At 39.3% G+C, this 7,438-nt stretch overlaps 1 long non-coding RNA gene across 1 annotated transcript; it reads right to left on the bottom strand.

The window, feature by feature from the left end:
• Positions 1-2,271: 2,271 nt before the first annotated feature.
• LOC125697890 (uncharacterized) lies at positions 2,272-6,633 on the bottom strand. The gene is made up of 3 exons (XR_007378971.1): positions 6,533-6,633; positions 3,530-3,706; positions 2,272-2,414 (listed from the first exon to the last, which is right to left on the bottom strand). It is a non-coding gene; the product is annotated as an uncharacterized LOC125697890 (long non-coding RNA).
• Positions 6,634-7,438: the final 805 nt, after the last annotated feature.

Here is a 7,438-nt window from a genome sequence, read left to right as displayed (position 1 = left end):
GGATGATGCACCAGTGCCTCAATTGTGCTTGTCATCTTCACATTGTATGTTCCCTTCAGCAGTGAATATAGGTTATTTATGTTGCACACAGTGCCCTGCAAATGTAGGAGACTATTCTAATGTGAGATAAATAATTACTATAATTAACAGGAAGAAAAAAAAGAAACCTCCTGGCAATTTGTCACAACTAAACATCTCTTTCCTTGCTAGATATTTTCATATTTATGGCATGTACATAGATCCCTTTTGCCTCTGTGTAGGGACCTGCATCTCCCATTAGCAGTAATGGGAATTATGTGTGTTCACTGAGGGGAGACTGTAGTCTACCCTAGTTGGTGTGCTGTGCTAGCTGTGTTTTATTGGATCATATGGAGCATGAAAAAAAAATAATAAAAAATTCTTTTCCATCTTCATTGTTCAGAGAAATATGTAGGAAGCCTCCAAACACAATCATGCTTTTAATTAAGTGCTATTTGCAGGTGCTATTTCTCTCCAATTTCCTATAGCCATTTCTAAAAGAGCAATAACAAAAAATAATCTAAAAAAATAAAGTGATTAGGGATAAAAATTAGCTAGTTACTAGACTGATGAGAAATTAAAAAAATGAGCAATTTTAATAAACTACATTTTAAAACTGTAAACGCCCTTGTATGAGTAGATGCTGAAAAATACTAAACTTCATTCCACTATCAATTTTCTGATTCATCTGAAGAAGTTCATTATCTGTTAAATTGAAGGCAAGCCTCCCACAGAGGAATGCTATCTAAAGATGGATGTGTTTGTGTGTGAAAGGATAGCCCTTCTTAGCTGTTTATCAAAAAGACAGTCATGGACTAGTTGCTATATACTTCACTACTTCATAAATATAACACACGGTATATATGTACAATCATATGACGGTGGTTCATTTTTGTCATCTGATTTTGGCACATTAATACAAATTTAGTCCAAACATCTAAAGTTATGCTGCTAGGAATGTTGCCATCTGGTTTTAATGAATATCTGGGGTCCATTTTTCAGTTAAGCTTTTCTTATTGTGTTGTGTGTTGCTTTTTCCAAGCTATCTGCATAATTGCTTAAAGATTTTACTGCAAAATTAATATCCTCACTGTGAATGAGAGAGAAGGGCAAAAACCAGGATGACAAAGGCTGAAATGAGGTGAAAGGCAAATTCAATTTTTCCTTGCACCATAGAAACCTCGTCAGGACTAGCTTTATCTGGTAATCCACATTTAAACTTTAACCTGTAGGGGGGCTCTTTGTGTTAGTTAATGTAAGCATAAAAAGAGTCTGAACCACTAATCAGATTAATCATATTTTGTGAGACTCAAAAGCTTCATTAAAAGGACCTCGTTTCCAAGCTACACATTTCAGAAAGGGAAAAAAAGTTGGCTATGAAAAGGAAAGAGTAACACTGAAATTCAAAAAGACACAGACTGTGTGTCTCCTGGAATTAAACCAAACAGAGTAAGAACTGGAACAACACCCACCTTCATAAAATACACCTTGACCATGCCAAAATAATTGGGACATTTTGTTATGGAAATTATGCATTCCCTACATTTACAAAGCTTTATCTTACGCACAAGAGAGAACTATTTATTAGATGAATACAATAAAAGTCTTTTCTAATATTTATGGAAGTCTCCCTTTCCATTGATGCAATCCTATTACCCAAGTATTTCAGGTGACCCCTCAGAGACAAGCAAAGGTGAACTTCAGAAGAATAAGAACTGGAACATGTCATTTATGTCATACAATAACATGACAGGTTATTTACAGTCACACTAGAAACATCCCAGTTCCCTAAAGAGAATGAAAGCAAGAGAGCAAGATCCTTCCCCAAGTCAGTGCAGCATTGTGTTTGCTTTCAAAAACAAAATTACACTATGTTGTAATAAGCAAATAGTTTGCCACAATGAAGCTTCAACAAACTTTCGTTTGTTGAACATCAGAATCCCAATCTCAAAATTTTAGTCATCATGCTCAACAAGAAGAGTTTCCACTTAGGACAGTGTAAAGTCTCAGCTTACCATGCATCACTGTGGAGTTAGCGAACATCTTAAATCACAATAAGCAAATGAAACACATTGAAGTAGTTAAACAGATTATACTTTAGGGAGAATTTAAGAGATAGGGAAAGAAATCAAGACGTGACATCACTGGAATGATCACTTGAAAATATAGACACTAATTTTCCAACCATGGAAGAGGGAATTGGGCATAGCCTCACCATTATTTTCCAGGCAAGATCCATGCATCCTCATGCTGCATCATAGCCAAACTGTTTCCTTGTGTTTCATCATTACATTTGCATTTTTCTCCTTCAACAACTTCACAAGATCTCTTCATGATCCTGCAAGTTCTGTGATCCTGTACAAAAAGTCAGCTCACTCCCAAGCCATTTAATTAACCTAGAAACACATTTTAATGCTTACACTGAGAACTCCACTCCACAAGAGGTTAAACAAATTCATTATTTTATAAATGCCTATTTACTAACTGTTGTCCATAATTTTACAGAGACTATACATCCTGACACAAAAGGCATTGCTCATACTGTTAAGTAAAGAGACAGCAGGTGAGGGGTGAGGAATCTTCTGCAGAAAAAAAACAATCACCAAGAAGTTGTCATTGCCCTGTCAAGCTCAGAAGGGAAGAGCACAGTTTGGGTGGCTAAAGCCCTCTTCCATCTTCACTTCTGCAGACCTGATGTCCATATTGCATATGCTGTGGAGGCTTGAAAGAAAACACAACTGCCCAACTTCTCTACACTCCACAGGCCCTATACAGCACACACAGTTTTATCATCACAAACTTTCATTTTATGACTGCGCTCCTGAGCGTGTGCCATTGTGTGCCCTGAGGTCTTCATTGTTCCTTCATCAAACCAAGCAGCTGTCGAAATGTGCCTCAGCTCTGTCCAGCACACATTCCCCAGCTTTCCTTCCAAGGAAAAGGAGGGGAGAAAGACCGGTGGATGCCAAGGTCTTGCTCCAGTGAGGAGCTGGGACCTGGCCAAGGACAGATTTCTGGGTTCTTAGTTTAAATGTAGTCTATGATAGCACTGAAATCCTCAGAAAATATCATGAGTCTAAGTGTCTAAGTTATTTAGAAGCTGACTTCAGCTCATCTGCACCCGAATAAATCTGAAGGGAGTGCACTGCCTTCAGTAGAATATTTCTTAGTCAGTGCAATTTGAAGCAGAATTTGGCCCTTTAGATAATAAGTAAAAAGTGCCACCCTAAAAGTATAGGCACAAAGTGCCTAAACACAGAGAGAATCATTCATAGATCTGGCCCACAGCTATGAATTTAAATTAACCCAAAGCTAACTCCAAAACTGAGATATTTTAAACAAGAGAAATAAAGAAAACCACTAGAATTCACACTATTTTGTGTGGGATGAGGTTTCCTCAGCCTTCCTGCCTCACCTTGCTTGATGGCAAATTCAAATGGAATCCTCACAAACACTCTCCAAGTGTGTAAAATCCCATGCCCAGGAGTTTGTGTTGCTGACCCTCACTCACCTGCACTCTTTGAACACCAGGTGCTCCTCCTGGCTGTACTTCATTTGCAATTCAACCAGCAGGGTGCAGGGGGGAGAGTCAGGAGCCCCAGTTCCTCTCCCTCACAGCATTGCCAGATTAGCACAGAGTCTGAGTCACCCTCATGCCACTCAAGCTTCCACAGGGCATGTCCATTACCTGAAAGATGCAGCAAACTTCAAAGGCTGGAAGAGTTCAAGCTATTCAAGCTACTCTCATTATTGCACACAAAATACTATACTCAAGAAAAAATTGTTTAAATTCTGGGCTCAGGTAGGTAATGAAATCTACTCAGACCGTTTAAAAACAGAAAAACCAACAAACAAAACTGCCAATTCAAATATGTCTGCATTTGTTCAAGTAAAATGATGACAGTCACCAATGTACGCACATACTGGGGGGTTGGACTCGATGATCTCTGGAGGTCCCTTCCAACCCCTACAATTCTGTGATTCTTTGATCTTGTGATCTGTTGTTCACAAAGATCTCAAGAATCTATGTGAAGAGGTGATGCTAATCATTTATGAATGTCTGACTCTGCTAAGCTTTACATTTGTAAATCCAACCAACTCAGAGACTGCTGAGACTGTTACCCAAGCTAGATGAGAAGGTCAGGTCCACATTACCTGAGCTGTGTAATTTCATTTGTTTCTGTTCAATCCATTATAGATTTTTTCTTTTTCAGGAAGAACAGCTGTTTAACCCTGTCAACAGTATATTTACATGTAAATCCTTTGAGATAATCCAGATTTGGCTGCAAAGGCCTATACTGGTCTCCAATGGAAAGCAAAACAACAACAACAACAACAAAAGTTACACAAATATAAATTCCAAAGAAAGGGACTACGGGAATGCCCGCAGGAAAGTAGCAGACCCACTCCTTTCACCATTTCAAACAAGAAATTCCGTTTTTTCAAAAAAAACCAACCAAACAAAAAAAAAACCACCACCACCACCAAAAACAACAACCCTCTATCTTCTGTAGTTCTACACACAGGAGATCATTGCTTAGGCAAAGATCTTTTGATCGTTAACAGCTCCTTGGTAAGACTTTTCCCACAAGGCTAACGACATCCTAAGTCACTTCTGTTTCTTCAGCTTTCCTTTCTTCAAGTTAAAACTCATGTAAAACAAAACAGCGATGCAGAGCTTTGTGGCATGATGGAGGAAGAGTCTGTGGTCCCCTAAGGCCTGATAATATAACAATGTTACCAAGAGAGTGGGGCAGGGAAACATTCCCGTGACTGCTTGGCAGGGATTCACAACTGCTTGGCGTGCGTGAAGGTAGCTTCATATCTATGAATATTGCATAGTCAGATCCTCTGCTCTGTTCTGAGATCTTAATATTCCAGATGGGGACAAAAGTATAAATATTTCTGCACTTAAATTGCAGGGTTTAAAACATTATAAATTTAAATCAAGTTATATCATCCAGTAGGCTTTAAGACACGAAGCACCACACGGCAAACTCCAACAAGGGAAGAGTACAACCAGCTCCCTTTACTGTCTGTGCTGCCCTAAACACAGGGAGGATTCCCATCCTTTAAAATTTGATAAAAGTGACTGCACTGGGAAATGCAAAACTCATTCTCATAGCTCAGTGAGGTTCTGCAGAGAAAGTCTAAACCTAAACACATGGCTAGAGTGGGCTTCGGTGGGTGTCACAGCCAAAAATATAGAAAGTGATCATTCTTTGAGTCTCATAAAAGATTTGGAGGGAAACAGAGTACAAAAGATCAGGACAGTTCCCTAAGTTGCCTGGATAAAATCCAGGCTAACTCCCAGTTGTTTGGATCTCTGTTTACCCTTGCAAATCAAAGGAGACAGTTCACCAGAGAATCCACTGGTTCGCTATATTTCAGAATGTTATTTCAGCTGGAGACTCGATGCACAAACTTGGAGCAGTTCTGCAGCTGCAAACGTGTATAAAATATCTTAGGTTTTTAACGACAAAGTGGCAATGCATCCTTGAGACATTATATTGAGGTGGTATTTCTGTGTTGCATTCAGATGATCAGAGTAATAAAATAATAGTTTTCTATTGTCTGAATTCCTGTTGGATGAAACAGCTAATTGGGTATTTTTCCGGCATTTGGCACCAAAAGAGTGTTTTTAAGAATTATTCTAGTTATGGTCCCATCTGTACCCTATTCCACTGTTACTGCAAAAAGGAAAGAGAAACAGAACTGCACAATAACAGAGGAAGGACAAGCAGACAAAAACCCACACTCTTAGTATTTCTATCTCTCATCTATGAGAACAGATTTTTAAATGTTATCTTTGAGAGGCTGCTCTTCACTTGTGATGAGAAAGCACTGGAATTTGTTCTATTGAAATCAAAGTTCGGGCACATTGCTAATTCACGTTTGCAAGCCAGTATCACCTAAATTACAGTTTTATGATGCACTCTTAGGAAGAAAAGGTTACTTGATTTTAAGTGGGAATGCAGTAGACAGTCTAGTTCTAGAAATTTATTCACTGAGGAAAAGTTGCTTTTAAAAGTCACATTGTCTAGAGGAGCAGATAGAGCGCTATCTTTTACACAATGCTATCAAAGGCCTTAAGAGTAGTCAGTACTTAACAAGCAGCTTTTTGCAATTAAGTAAATAATTTAGATTACAAACAGACCTCAGCCACTATAGCACAACCCCCGTTTCTCACCTATCTCCTGAGTTGCAACTTCTATACTTTTAAATGCTTAAAGTCTTTCTCCATAAAAGATTTGCCTGTTGCTATATTAAAGCCTTTGTATTACCATGCTCCACCTCTAGGCTGTATCAACTTGCTGCACACATGCAGAACCAAGTTTAACCAGGTTTGTGCCAAGCAAGCTAGTGACATTATTGTCAGTACTGATGGCTTTATGACCTTGGTGAAAGTACAGTGAGCTTAGAACTAAAGATATGAAGTGCTTCCTGAATATCAAAGCATTACTTTACTGTAAGGGAAAAATATTGCCTAGTGCTTAACAGAACCTTCTCTTACCCTTCACCCAGTAGCTCCTGCAGCTCTCCATATCGATGGATCTTCAGTCTTCTCAAAACAACAATCACACGGGTGAGTTTTCCAGGAACTTTTCAAGCCAGCACCAAATTATTTTTCAAAGTTATCCTGAGGAAAACATATAAAAGGGTTTCAATGCAGTACAACCTTTCACATCTAGAAGAAAACAAACACGTCCCAGTGAAAATCAGCAACTTTACTTAAAACAGTCAGGTACGTGCAGTGCTTTGCTCAGCTGGCTGGGGGTGGGTCACCTGCAGAGGAGTTTGGAGGGTCTCTCCAAGAACTGGGAAGTCAGGATTAGAAACGCGCCTGACTTAAGAGGGGGTTTTAAGCAATTAACTCCACAAGTGAACAAAAGCGAAGCACAAAGAAGCACTAATGGGAGGAGATCATTAATGCAATCCATCCACATTCTCCATCTATACGCTCATTACCTGCTGACAACAGCAGTAGGATTTGCCCATATGAGGAAATGGACCAAAATAGCTGTTGCAGAATAAGCCATTCTTCAATAGCCTTCTGTTTGTCCCTGTGTGGGCACTGTAGGAATAATTAGTGCACTTATTCTGCTCTAGAATAATCAGTGCACTAATTATTCCAGACTAAAGTGTCCTTTATTCCAAAACACTTTGTCCACAAGGGGAGCTATTGTGAAGTAGCTGCGCTCACTGCTCCATTTCCATGTGTAAGGACGTGCTCTGTGCTGCCGGAATAACTGCACCCTCGGACTGTAGGAGCAAAGCAAATCATAGGCAAGTTTTGACTCTCCCAGCATTCGCACTGATTTGCTGAAGGAAGTGAATGTATGGAGTTGTTGTGAAAGTAGGATTGAGCTGCAAGGCAGTCAGTGTGTTCCTCTTTTACAAGCTTTTCCATTATAAAAAC

This window comes from Lagopus muta, chromosome 9 (assembly GCF_023343835.1).
Source record: "Lagopus muta isolate bLagMut1 chromosome 9, bLagMut1 primary, whole genome shotgun sequence".
NCBI lineage: Eukaryota > Metazoa > Chordata > Aves > Galliformes > Phasianidae > Lagopus > Lagopus muta.
The sequence above is the reverse complement of the archived record's forward strand: the minus strand, read 5'-3'. Positions and strand labels throughout refer to the sequence as shown.